The 15,350-nt window shown below is 39.7% G+C and overlaps 1 long non-coding RNA gene across 1 annotated transcript; it reads left to right on the top strand.

Moving 5' to 3' along the window:
- Positions 1-1,255: 1,255 nt before the first annotated feature.
- On the top strand, positions 1,256-5,716 carry LOC132390587 (uncharacterized). The gene is made up of 3 exons (XR_009510948.1): positions 1,256-1,285; positions 3,905-4,069; positions 5,672-5,716. It is a non-coding gene; the product is annotated as an uncharacterized LOC132390587 (long non-coding RNA).
- The last annotated feature ends 9,634 nt before the right edge of the window (positions 5,717-15,350 follow it).

The following is a 15,350-nucleotide window of genomic DNA, read 5'->3' as shown; positions in this document are numbered from 1 at the left end:
TAGGTACCGCAATAGTGAATGTTTTTGCATGTATACCCTTGAGACAAATCAAATCATATCGTTACACAGTGTAATGAGGTAGGATAAGGTAAAACATTAATAATGCAGAAGGTGTAGAATAATGTGCAGAATAATTACAATAGAATTAAGGAAAAGTATGGATGAAATAATAGCATCCATGACATCACTGACGAGCGCTGCCTCAAAAAGGCAGCATCCATCATGAAGGACCACCACCACCCAGGACATGCCTTCTTCCCATTTCTACCATCATGGAGGAGGTACAGGAGCCTGAAGGCACACACTCAATAGTTCAGCGACAGCCTCTTCCCATCTGACATCGGATTTCTTACTTATTTAACTTTTTTATACTATTTTTATAGAAATCTAACTGTGATTTACTGGTTTTATTATAATGTATTACGATGTACTTCTCGAGCATAACACATTTCAAGACATATAGCAGTGATATTAAACCTAATTCTTTTTGTGAATATTAAAGAGGATACAAAGAGTACTTTTACAGATGTATAAACAGTAAAAGAGAGTGTAGAATGGATATTGGACCTCTGGGAAATGACACTGGAGAAGTTGTCAGACACACTGAAACGGCAGAGAACTGTACACGTACTTTGTGTCAGTCTCCAATGTTTTCCGACATGAAGAGATGCCAGAAATTGAAGCCTGGGCGGCATTGAGTATCATCACTTTTAATAAGGAGATATTGCTTGGAGAGTTGTAAATCCTGACGGTGGATGGACAAGACATCACGGATTCGCAAAAAGAGGCTGAAGCGATTGTGAAGGCATTCACAGTGCAAGAATAATTAGTCAGGAATTGCTCCCCGTGACCGGGAAATCACAAATGTCACTCTACTCCTGAGGAACACAGGAAGGAAAAAGATAGGAAATTATTGGTTGCTGACCAAGATTGCAGTGGACGGTGCAATTTGAGAGTCCATGCTACGGATGAGGTATAAGTGCATCTTGGTTCTTACTTCTCCTAACAGTAAGAGTGTTCACTTTGATTGTGTAAATATGTGGATTTCATCTCCAGGCACAGTGAGTATATAAGATCCCCATTTGAATACACTAAGATATGAACTGTTTGTTCATAGTCACAGTGCATTGATTACTCTTCACAAACATGTTTATCCAAATATTTGCGCCATTGCAAAATACTCCATTTGAGGTTGTTCCCCTCCCTGAATCACAATATATAGGGGACAACCACCGAAATCTGATACAGCAGCTCAAAGAAAGCAACTTCGATTTCTTCGTTACAGGTAAATCTGATTTGTCTGAGTCTTTCTGAAATAATTATTGACAAGCATTAAATGGAGATGGCTTCATTGGTAAATTGGCAGATGATGAAACAATTGATGGAGCTGTGGATAGTGTGGAGAACTGGCAATAAATACAGCAAAATGTAGATCAATTGCAGATATAGGCTGGGAAATGGCAAATGGAATTTGACCCAGATAAATGTGACGAATTGCACCTCAGTAAGGCAAACGCAAGACAGAACACTGTTATGGGCAAGGTCCTTTGGTGTTGCTGAGCAGAGAGATCATGGCATCCTAGTTCATTGCTAGTTGTAAGTAGCTACACAAGTTGGTATGTTGTTTAGAAATAGGCGTACAACATGCTTGCATTTATTATTCAAATAATTTAGCTCAATTCTCATGTTCCTACTTTGTAAGACTCTCGTTGGGCCACATCTGGATGACTGCATACAGTACTGGTCGCCCCACACTTGGAAGGATGTGGAGGCGTTGGAGAGGGTGAAGAATATGTTTACCAGGATGCTGCTTCATTTAGAGGGTGTGTGCTATCACAGGAGGCGTAATAAAATGTTGTTTCCACTGGAGCTCCAAAGGCTGAGGGGTAATCTGATAGAGGATTGCAGGAAGATGGAGGGTATGGACATGGTATAGGCAGGAAGGATTAGTGTTTGGGTGTTTTTGATTTGCTTTATAGCTAGTTCATCACAACATTGTGGCCCTAATGGCCTGCTGTTGTGCTGTACTCTTCATTGTTCTATGTTCTCCTTAGTTCTCAAAGCATTTTCATAGCAAACTGACCCATTTGACAGTTACCTTGTAGCTGTTGGTTAAATCCTTTGCGATTTACAATTTGCTATTTCTAAACTCAAGGTAAAGATTCCAATTAGAATTTTAAATCTCTCACAATATCATTAGACATGTTGGCTCCTAAACTACACAAGCAGCAATGACGTTAAATTAGTTTCGACATTCCATGTTCATGAGATGTTCTTCTGCACACCATTGATTTAACATGTGGTAATTTGAGTTAATAGCACCTTTCTGTCACCTTAAACAGTCTGACATATCACAGAAACAAATATTTTCACCCATAGAACTGCCAAAGATCAGATGACTTATCTTTAAACGCTGGAATCTCTTGTACATGAAAGTCGCTGAAGGTTCTGAGATTCTCAAACCACCCTGCCTGGCACATGTGATCAATCCATGGTCAAGGTCACTAAGATCTCATTTCTCTTCTATGCTGATGTTTGGTCTCAACAGCAAATGAATCTCTTGACCATTCCTGCATGCTTTTATGCATTAAGTTACATCGAAAATTTTGGATGATGAGATATCGGCACTAACAAGTGTAGTGGGATGTACGGGTGTCCATAATAAAGTGGCCACTGAATGTATTATGCTCTGATTGGGCTGTCCTGAACCATTTCTCTGTCACTGAGGTATTTTAGAAGTAGAGTTTCTGATAAATTGAAAAAACAGCATCCAATCTCACTCATGCAGCAACGTTACGACAATGTGATTGATAATGACACTGATAGAAAGGACAAGGACTGAACACCAGGGAGAACTTGCCCATCTTTTCCAAGGTACATGGAAATCACTCAAGAGGCTTTAACATCTCTGTCTGGATTGCTTCAGAGCTGCATTGAAATAGCATCCTAGAATTTGAACTGTTCACAAGATTGGACCTTGAACCCATTCTATAGACTCAAGGGAAGAATCACACCACCTGGTCACACTTGACACTGATACGAACTCAGCATAAAAACAACTTTAGGGAAATGGAAAACAATCAGCTCAGCAAAGGCAGCAGTACAGGAACTTGCAGCTCATACGGAATGGAATCTAAATTCAAACTCTCTGTGATTAAAGAAGAGAATAGTAATTTTAATGTTATTCTATCTACAATTGAAGGGTGTTCTAAAGTAGTCTTCAAGGCTACTAGAGTCTGTACTTCTGCAGATAATCTATTACCTTGTGACAGGTATCTGATTGTACAAGACAATATGTGGGAACTGAATTCAGCACAGATATACTATAGCCTATTGTTGAACACACACAACTTAAAACTACAAAAATACAGTATTGCCTTTAAAACTGAACTGATTTACTGTCCCAGCTATCCAACGATAAGTCATTCTTGTCCTATAGAAGGATGTCTGTATTCACTTTACCTGTATTCTCAGTTTTCTGAAATATTCTACCTCTCAATTTGTAGTTTCCAAAAGTCATAGGAGCAGAATTAGGCCATTTAAACCCAAAGGGTTTGCCCCACCATTCCATTTTGGCTGATTTATTATCCCTCTCAACCTCATTTGCTTCCCCTGGTCAGGAACCTTTCACAAACATACTAATGAATAATCTATCAATCTCCACTTTACACATCCCCAATCACTTAGCTTCACAGCTGTCTGTGGCAAGCAATTCCAAAGATTCACCACCTTCTGGCTCGAGAAATCCCTCCTCATCCCTGTTGTAAAGGGACATACTTCTACTCCAAGGCTGTACCGTCTGGTCCCAAACTCCACCACCACAAAATACATCCTCTCTACTTCAACTCTATCTAGGTCTTTCAATATCCATAAGCTTTCAATGTCCTTCTTTTCTCTTTACCAGAGCTATCAAAAGTGAGATACCTTCCTCCAGATAATGGCCTTCCAAAAAACACTTGTCGTCCTGGTGTTTCTCCTGCTGCTTGTTAACACTGAGTTTTCCAAAGCCCAAATGTCCAGTCGTCATGAAACCAGATTAAACAGTAATGCAGAGGGAATTTCTTCACAGGTAGGATTGTCTTACCTCCACTTCTTTAACAGTGTTCATTGTTGAATTTTCTTTACAGATATACAACCAAACGAAACAACATTCCTCTACAACGTGCTCCAACCACAGAACATTGATCGCACAAAGCACATAAAACTAAATATTGTCAAAAATAAGTGAATAAAATATAATTCACAATGCATGCAGTGTGCAGCACATTAAAAAAAACAACTAACAGTAAAGAGCTCACTGTCTTGTGATGAGAGGTCGGGAGTGGCAGGGCATTCATTGGTTTTGTAACCTAATGAAAGAAGCTATTACCCAGTCTAGCAGTCATAGTTCTCAAGCCAGTGCCTCCTTCCCGATGATTATAGGTCAAAGAGATTGGGAGATATGTGCCAGGGATCCTCAATGATGCTTTGGGATTTGACTAAATCAAATGTGTCAGATCATTAATATTCCAAACAACATTTTATTTAAAGTCAAACATCTATTTTTTGATATAATGAACATACTGAAATGCAATAAAAAAACATTAATTTTTCCAAGTCAAATTGAGTTTATTCTTATTATCATAAGTTCAGTGAGGTACGGATTCAGTACCAAGGAAAATTTGCATGCAGCAACATCACAAAGATGAAGGGACAGACAGCACACAGAATATAGATTATGCATTAGCTCTTCCTTAAGTCATGCCATATGCAATAAAGTCGATTTGCCATCATGAGTATATATTTTCAGAAGTTAATTGATGGAATAGTAATGAATGGGAGATTGGTTTGACTAGACAAAATAGATGAATGTCACTTGAGGCAGGCATCCCCAACAGGGCTGAAAACATTGTCAATTACAATTTCCCACGAGACGTTACTCACGGACAGTTATAGAAAATCGGGTTGGTCTTGCAATGGAAATGTTCCCATGATAGTTCAGGGTTTATTCATCGAGAAGATACTTTGATTGATGCACCAGTTGGGTGGGAGGTGGACGGGGTAATATTTTGGTAATATTTTCTGAGGAGCTGACTGGTCAAACTAAACAGTGAGAACTGGTGCCGAATACTTTCCTGTGTTCAATGGTGGGTGAGGTTCACCAATGACGGACTGGGCCATATTTAGTACTTATTACAGGCTTTTCCGTACAATGGCATTGATGCTTCCATATCAGGCCAAGATGAAACCAGTCAATAAACTCTCTAACAGACATCTGTAGAAATTTGTTAATGTTTCAGATAATAATTCAAATTTTGTCAAGCTTCCAAGAAAGCATAGCATTTTTGGTGACATTCCAAATCTCCTCAAATTCCTATTGAAATATAGCCGCCGTCTCACCTTCTTTACAGCTGTATCAATATGTTGGGTCCAGGTTAGCTCCTCGGACATACTGGCCCCCAGGAACTTTAAATGGCTCCCTCACTGCATTTCTGATCCCTCCATGAGGATTGGTGTGTGTCATTCACACAACTATAATGTGTCATCTGTCCTCATACCCGAACTCTATATTCTCAAACCCGACCTCCGGAAAACACGGTGAGGAATTCTTCCATGGGCAAGAAAGTCAATGGTCTGAGATAACTGAGCTGCAAGTTGAATTCACAATTCTTTGTTTCTTGTCAATTCACAGGAAAATATGAGCGAAAGTCTGAGAAGCAGATTCCGAACATACAACAGGTGACTTTGTGGTTTGTTAGAAGTAAAGGTCTGTTAAGATCTATTAAGAACTGTGCATTCCAGTGATCCACCACTCTCTGAATAAAAAAAAAACCCTACGCCTCACATGCCCTTTGAACACACGCCTTCTCACTTTAAATGCCTGCCCTTTGATATTTGACATTTCAACCCCGGGAATCAGATACTCCCTGTCTACTCTATCTATGCCTCTTTTAAACTTATAAACCTTCATCGGAATTCCACACAGGATCTGGTGCTCCAGAGGAAACAACTCACCGTCCTTTCCAATTGTATCCAGTCTCAATTGTAAGCTAAGCTTTCGCTGAGGAAATACAGCTCCAGTAATATGATTTTTATTTCTGCATGTGTGTGTGTGGCAAATATCCATCGACATTTCCTGGTACATGCTTCAGAGCATCGACTGATGATAAGAGGATGTTCACCATGACACTGGAGTAAACTCTAGATGTCTCATTCTCCTGTGTAGTAAAGGACTTCAGTTTGCTGCATCCTACTGCAAGTTCTGAGTTATCATAATTCAAAAATGAGCAATGCTAAAAGTTCACGTGCAACGGTTGTATTTATATTTTCTGCCCATTACACTACTGGTGTTTTTGGCAGCAATAAAGGTCTTCCTTCTCTGGCTGTGTTCAGTGCTTCCTTCATCATGTCAGTGTTACGCCTGTGACAATAGACAATAGGTGCAGTAGACCATTCGGCCCTACAAGCCTGCACCGCCATTTTGAAATCATGGCTGATCAATTACTATCAATACCCTGTTCCTGCTTTGTCCCCATATCTCTTGATTCCCTTATCCATGATACCTATCTAGCTCCTTCTTGAAAGCATCCAGAGAATTGGCCTCCACTATCTTCCAAGGCAGTGCATTCCAGACCCCCACAACTCTCTGGGAGAAGAAGCTTTTCCTTAACTCTGTCCTAAATGACCTCCCCCTTATTCTCAAACCATGCCCTCTGGTACTGGACTCTCCCAGCATCTGGAACATATTTCCTGCCACTATCTAGTCCAATCTCTTAATAATCTTACATGCTTCAATCAGATCCCCTCTCAATCTCCTTAATTCCAGCGTGTACAAGCCCAGTCTCTCTAACCACTCTGCGTAAGACAGTCCAGACACCCCAGGAATTAACCTCGTGAATCTACGCTGCACTTCCTCTACAGCCAGGATGTCCTTCCTTAACCCTGAAGACCAAAACTGTACACAATACTCCAGGTGAGATCTCATCAGGGCTCTGTACAAATGCAGAAGGATTTCCTTGCTCTTGTACTCAATTCCCTTTGCAATAAAGGCCAACATTCCATTAGCCTTCTTCACTGCCTGCTGCACTTGCTCATTCACCTTCAGTGACTGATGAACAAGGACTCCGAGATCTCATTTTATTGCTCCATTACCCAACTCTAAACCGTTCAGATAATAATCTACCTTCCTGTTCTTACTCCCAAAGTGGATAACCTCACACTTATTCACATTAAACGCCATCTGCCTAGTATCTGCCCACTCAGCCAGCCTATCTAAGTCACCCTGAATTCTCCCAGCATCCTCATCACATGTCGTACTGCCATCCAGCTTAGTATCATCAGCAAATTTGCTGATGTTATTTTTTATGCCTTCATCCAAATCATTAACGTAAGTGGTAAACAGCTGTGGTCCCAATACCGAGCCCTGTGGCACCCCACTAGTCACCACCTGCCATTCCGAGAAACACCCATTCACACCTACCCTTTGCTTTCTATCTGCCAACCAGTGTTCTATCCATGTAAATGCCTTCCCCCCGATGCCATGAGTTTTGATTTTACCCACCAATCTTCTATGTGGGACCTTATCAAATGCCTTCTGAAAATCAAGGTACACTACATCCACTGCATCTCCCCCGCCTAACTTCCTGGTTACTTCCTCGAAAAACTCCAACAGATTAGTCAAGCATGATTCACCCTTGGTAAATCCATGATGGATCGGGCCAATCCTATCACTCCTATCTAGATATGCCACTATTTCATCCTTAATAATGGACTCCAGCATTTTTCCCACCACCGATGTCAGGCTGACAGGTCGATAGTTCTCTGTTTTCTCCCACTTCATTTTTGAGAATTGCAAGATCGCTATTAAGTCAGGGTAGGAGACCCAGGAAATGAGAGAGAGAAGTTTGGAATGTCCTGGCCCCCAGCGATACAAAGCCACGGAAAAGGTCATTGTTTCTTGGAGGCGGAATTGTGTATTGAGTACTCTGCTTCATGGAAGCCCTTAGGCAACGTGGGCAGGTTAGGGGATGGCATCATTCCACCCTGAGTGACATCTGAGACCCTATGAGTGGGGATAAAAGAGGGTCTGGGGAACAGCTCCTTGAGACGCACCAGAAGAAAGGCTAGAACTCCTGTAACAGCGTAATAGTGAAAGCCGGCAGAAAAGCCCACGTAGAAATATAGAAATATAAAACCATAAATAATTAAATAATAATAAATTATGCCAAGTGGAAGTAATCAGTGATTCATAGTCATTTTATTCGTGACAACATTAATTCGTTATCTGCTAAGCACTGTTTCTGAGTTTAGTCTATTCATTTACTATATTAATAATTCACATGTCAAGACAAGACAAGGTAAAGGAGCAGAAGTAGGCCATTCGGACCCTTGAGTCTGCTCCGCCACTTCACCATGAAGTTAAGTATTCTCCCATCTCCAATTTCCGACTTTTTCCCCATATTCCTTGATACCCTGACTAATTAGATTCCCATCAATCTCCTCCTTAAACACCCTCAATTATTGGGCCTCCACACTGCATGTGGCAGCGAATTCCATAATTCCACGACCATGATGCCTCAAACAGAATTACAGGACAATGAGTTCCAATCAATTTGCAATCAATGCCCACATTACACAATAATCCGTTTTGCTTTGGTATCATACTACAAACTTTCTCAATGTTTCTGTTGACATGTCACTCATTAAGTGAATACCAAATCGTCAGTCCTGTTGTAGTGATTTGAACTGCTTTGTAATTTAATTAAAATTGTCATTTGATAACGTATATTGATAACTTTCAACAAAAGTAATCAGTCTATAATATTAGCTAAGCAGAGTCTGCTGTGTCACATATCGGGGACTGTTTCTGTTCTCTTGATAAAACTAGATCTATGTAAAGGCAACAAAGGAGCACATTATGAACTTTAATTAATATTGTATAATACAATAGTTGTATCTAGTCTCAATTGTAAGCCAAGCTGACACTGAGGAAATACAGCTCCAGAAATAATATTTTTATTTCTGCAAGGAGTATGTGTGTGTGGCAAATATCAAGCAGCATTTTTTGGTGCATGATTCAGAGCACACGACTGATGATAAGAGGATGTTCACCACGACATTGGAGTAAATTCCAGATGTCTCTTTCTTCTGTGCAGTAAAGGAATTAAATTTTCTGCATCCTACTATAAGTTCTGAGTTATCATAATTCGAAAACAAACAATGCTGAAAGACAAATGCAACTGTTCTATTTATATTTTCTGCCCATTACACTACCGGTGTTTTTGGCAGCAATAAAGGTCTTCCTCTCTGGTTGTGTCCAGGGCTTCCTTCATCATGTCAGTACTTCCACTTAGTTTTCTCTACTGTCTAGTATGCATTTCATGTGGAGACTCAGGAATACAGTTACACTCAGATGTAGAATTATTCTTTATTGCTTTTCCAGACCAGTTTTGATTTACCAGTCTGAATTTTTATTGCTGAACTGAAACCCTGAACGGGCAGGACCCATGGACATCTCTTCGCCTGGCCTCTACTTATTGACCTGTTAGGTATGGCTGATACTACCAAGAGCTAAAGCAGAAGGCCCTGACTCCAGACAACATAGAACTCAGTGTCATTGAGGCACATGGTCCTTCAAACCTGATGACATGTCTGTGGTCTTCTTGCTGCCCTTTATTTATTGCCATCCCTTATTTCAAGCATTGGCACAATTTAACATTCATCATAATCCACTTCCTCTTGTTCCAAACCTTTATGTGTCAGGTTTTTTTTTATCCTATTCAATATTAATCATTTGTTGTATTCCAGGTTTTAAGGTACTATGCTTTCAGTAACAAATGAATATTTCTGAACTTGTGTTGTAGATGGCGAGCTGCCCAAAAGGAACGAGCACTCCCAGCAATGATCCATCGGAAGGAATTCAGTCTGCCAGAAACTTCAGTCAGACAGACAGACTGAACGACATACTTTATGGATCCCGAAGGAAATTGGGTCTCGTTACATTCATACTAAGCAGGAATTGTATAGAAATATAGCAATATTTAACCAGAAATAATTAAATAATTATAAATTATGCCAAGTAGAAATAATCAGTGATTCATAGTCACTTTATTTGTGACAACATTAATTCGTCATGAGCTAAGTACTGTCTCTGTTATAGTCTATTCGTTTACTCTATTAATAATTCATATTACATTCGACCCATTGAGTCTGCTCTGCCACTCCACCATGAGCTGAACTATTCTCCCATCTAGATCCAATTTTCGACTTTTTCCCCATATCCCTTGATACACTGACTAATTAGATACCTATCAATCTCCTCCTTAAGCACCTTCAATGATTGGGCCTCCACACTGTATGTGGCAACGAATTCCATAATTCCTCCACCATCTGGCTAAAAATATGTACCTTTTGCGATAATTTGATGAGAATGCCAGTAGGATAGATAAAGGGGATGCAGTGTATTTTGTATATCTGGGCGTTAAGAGGTCCTTTGACACAAGTGCCACACAGAAGGCTGCGCATTTAATTAAGAGCCCATGGTATTACAAGAATGTTACTAACATGGGTAGTACATTGGCTGATTGGTAGGAGGCAGCGAGTGGGAATAAATGGATCCTGTTCTGGTTGGCTGCCAGTGGCTAGTGGTGATCCGCAGGGTTCCTATGGGGCCACTTACTTTTATGCTGTATATGATGACTTAGATGAAGGAATAGATGGCTTTCCTGCCAGGTTTGCAGATATTAGGAATATTGGTGGAGGGACATGAAATGTTGAGGAAACAGATATTATAGAAACATAGAAACACGGAACTACTGCACAATACAGGCCCTCCAGCCTACAAAGCTGTGCCGAACATGTCCTTACCTTAGAAATTTTGCATTATGCCGATGACCTTTTGCTTTATATTCCTAATGTTGAGACTTTATTAGCTATCGTACATTCTTTTGTCTCCAGTTTTAGTCAGTATTCAGGATAAGAGTGAACTTATTCTATTGAATCATTTAGTATCAATTAATACTAACCTTCCTTTTAAAATTGTAAGAAATAAACTTACTTATTTGGATGGAACAATTACTAAGAACCATAAATAGTTATTTAAAGAAAATTTGGGCCTGGGACCCCAAGATCCGTCTGATCCTCCTCACTGCCAAGAGTCTAGGCATTAACTCTACATTCTGCCATCATATTTGACCTACCAAAATGAACCAGGCCACACTTATCTGGGTTGAACTCCATCTACCATTTCTCAGCCCAGTTTTGCATCTTATTAATGCCTCATCTCATTAAATTACCTCGTCTCAGTCATTTATAAAAATCACGAAGAGTTGGAGTCCCAGAATAGATCCCTGAGGCACAACACTGGACTCTGGCCTCCATGCAGAATATGACCCGTCTCCAAGCACATTTTGCCTTCTTGGGGTAAGTCAGTTCAGGATCCACAAAGCAGTGTCTCCTTGGATCCCATGTATCCTTACTTTCTCATGGGGTTGAGGAGGAGATAAAACAAAGGATCATCAGTGATTGAATGGCAGAGCTGATTCAATGGGCCAGATTATCTCATTCTGCTCTTATGTCATATGGTCTTAAATAAGTACGTCTAAAATTAATTATTTATAATAATTTTGTGTTTAATGGGGACAATCTCAAGAGCACAGATATTAGGTATGGTGAATAAATGTTGCCAATATCAGTAGTAACCACTTCCAGTCTTACAATAAATGCTAATGAAGAACACATTGTTTGTATGCTTCATTGATTGTTAATTATTATTACAAGTGTTGCACTATTTCACATTTCTTTAACACACATTATACAGTGTTGAACTTCTATTGGCTGGAACTTTTGGTAGTGACACTAAGTTTCTGACCTTGTGCTGTTGATCAGATTTAACCCAGATGCTCACTGTAACTTGCGGAGAAGATATTCCTGATGTCACTTTCAGGGTCTATGGTGCAGCTGTCTGAAAAAAATGAACAGCACAAATGTCATTATTGTAATCGACATACGGCAACATACATCATCTCCAATATCTATATGATTTTCACTCCAATGGAAGAACTGCAGGAACGAGACTGCAGGATTTTCTGGGATTTGAAATCAGATGGTGTCATTCTCGTAAATGCTTATGTAGTGTTCTCGCACAGCTGTAAAATAACTCTGATCTAAACACCAAGCATAAACCAATCAATGAGGCGGTCCCAGTAAGATTAACCATTTACTGTTCACTCTTCCACATTAAGGTATGGTGAAAACTGTTGATAAAACAATACAAAAAACATACTGTATTTGTTTCCTTCTTGACATCACATTTACATCATAAACACTTGCAAAAGTAAAACGACAACAACAATCTTACATTGAAGTGCAACATACAGTCAGAATCTACCCATGCCATTGACTGGCTTTAAATACATTTCAACACAAACTATCCGCAACGCTTTAAATAACAAAAAACATAAACTTTATCAATCATCATTACTTTTAACAGAATCAGCGTTAACATTTTTAATTCAACATATCGATTATCTCATGAACTTAGGGCGTTGATTCACTAATGTTTCTCGTGCGTAGAAAGAAAACTTTTCTCGCGCTGATACTGTACACATAAGCCCCCTCCTTCCTGTTTCTCCAAACCGGTATTCTCCCACAACACACGGCGAAACCGGGAGTGACGTCATCGCATGCCGCTATATATCACAGAAAACGAATTTACTTTAAACAACCTTAACTTTAACTAGAAAATGATAACAAACAAATTACTAAAGCAAAAGTATAATAAACTAAACAAATGCCTTAAAGGCAACACAGCTTAAGATCTCAAATGACTGCTCCGAAGATAAAATAATTGGTTATTTGGGGAAAGAAACAAGTATATATAATAAAGTTATTACGAACTCCGTGGAGCATGTGGGGATCTTCAGATATACAGGCACTCTCGCTTTCTTTCTTTTTTTTCATTTTCTTTTTTTCTGTAGGGTTGTTAGAGGGGAGGGGCTAAGGGTATATTTGTTTTTCTTTCTGTAATTATTTGAAAACGCAATAAAAAACGTTTTAAAAAGAGGATCATTAAAAAAGGTCATTTAGTACAGAGTTATGGAAAAACTTCTTCTCCAAGAGAGTTGTGGGGGTCTGGAATGCACTGCCTCGGAAGGTAGTGGAGGCTTTCAAGGAGCTAAATAGGTATCTTATGGATAGGGGAATCAAGGGATTAGGGGACAAGGCAGGAACAGGGTATTGATAGTAATTGATCAGGCATGATCTCAAAATGGCGGTGCAGGCTCGAAGGGCTGAATGGTCTACTTCTGCACCTATTGTCTATTGTCACAGGCGTAACACTGACATGATGAAGGAAGCCCTGAACACAGCCAAAGAAGGAAGACCTTTATTGCTGCCAAAACACCAGTAGTGTAATGGGCAGAAAATTTAAATAGAACAGTTGCACCTGAACTTTTAGCATTGCTCATTTTCGAATTATGATAACTCAGAACCTGTGGTAGGATGCAGCAAATTGAAGTCCTTTACTACACAGGAGAAGGAGACATCTGGAGTTTACTCCAGTGTCATGGTGAACATCCTCTTATCATCAGTCGATGCTCTGAAGCATGTACCAGGAAATGTCGACGGATATTTGCCACACACACACATGCTCCTTGCAGAAATAAAAATCATATTTCTGGAGCTGTATTTCCACAGCGTCAGTCTGGCTTACAATTGAGACTGGATACAATTGGAAAGGACGGTGAGTTGTTTCCTCTGGAGAACCATAGCCTGAGGGGAATTCCGATGAAGATTTATAAGTTTAAAAGAGGCATAGATAGAGTAGACAGGGAGTATCTGATTCCCGGGGTTGAAATGTCAAATACCAAAGGGCAGGCATTTACAGTGAGAAGGCGTGTGTTCAAAGGGCATGTGATGGGTAGGGTTTTATTTATTCAGAGAGTAGTGGATCACTGGAATGCACTGTTCTTAATAGATCTTAACAGACCTTTACTTCTAACAAACCACAAAGTCACCTATTGTGTCGTGGGAATCTGATTCTCAGACTTTCGCTCATATTTGAATTGACAATTAACAAAGAATTTTGAAGTCAACTTGCTGCTCAGTTATCTCAGACCATTGACTTTTTGCCCATGGAAGAATTCCTCAACGTGTTTTCCGGAGTTCGGGTATGAGGACAGATGACACATAATAGTTGAGTGAATGACACACACTGATCCTCATGGAGGAATCAGAAATGCAGTGAGGGAGCTATTTTAAGATCCTGGGTGCCAGTATGTCCGAGGAGCTAACCTGGACCCAAAATATTGATACAGCTGTAAAGAAGGTGTGACGGCGGCTGTATTTCAATAGGAATTTGAGGAGATTTGGAATGTCACCAAAAACGCTATGCTTTCTTGGAAGCTTGACAAAATTTGAATTATTATCTGAAACGTTGATTAATTTCTACAGATGTCTGTTAGAGAGTTTATTGACTAGTTTCATCTTGGCCTGATATGGAAGCATCAATGCCATTGTACGGAAAAGCCTGTAATAAGTACTAAATATGGCCCAGTCCGTCATTGGTGAACCTCACCCACCATTGAATACAGGAAAGTATTCGGCACCAGTTCTCACTATTTAGTTTGACCAGTCAGCTCCTCAGAAAATATTTCCAAAATATTACCCCGTCCACCTCCCACCCCTCTTGTGCATCAATCAAAGTATCTTCTCGATGAATAAACCCTGAACTATCATGGGAACATTTCCATTACAAGACCTACACGATTTTGTATAACTGTCCGTGAGTAACGTCTCCTGGGAAATCGTAATTGACAATGTTTTCAGCACTCTTGGGGATGCCTGCCTCAAGTGACATTCATCTATTTTGTCTAGTCAAACCAATCTCCCATTCATTACTATTCCAGCCAATTGACTTCTGAAAATATATACTCATGATGGCAAATCGACTTTATTGCATATGGCATGACTTAAGGTAGACCTAATGCATAATCTATATTCTGTGTGCTGTCTGTCCCTTCATCTTTGTGATGTTGCTGCATGCAAATTTTCCTTGGTACTGAACCCGGACCTCACTGAACTTATGATAACAAGATTAAACTCAATTTGACTTGGAAAAATTAATGTTTTATATTGCATTTCAGTATGTACATTATATCAAAAAATAGATGTTTGACTTTAAATAAAATGTTGTTTGGAATATTAATGATCTGACACATTTGATTTAGTCAAAGCCCAAAGCATCATTGAGGATACCTGGCACATATCTCCCAATCTCTTTGACCTATAATCATCGAGAAGGAGGCATTGCAGCTTGAGGACTAAGACTGCTAGACTGGGTAATAGGCTTCTTCCATTAGGCTACAAAACCA

This window comes from Hypanus sabinus, unplaced genomic scaffold (assembly GCF_030144855.1).
Source record: "Hypanus sabinus isolate sHypSab1 unplaced genomic scaffold, sHypSab1.hap1 scaffold_968, whole genome shotgun sequence".
NCBI lineage: Eukaryota > Metazoa > Chordata > Chondrichthyes > Myliobatiformes > Dasyatidae > Hypanus > Hypanus sabinus.
This window is presented reverse-complemented; position numbering and strand designations above follow the sequence as displayed.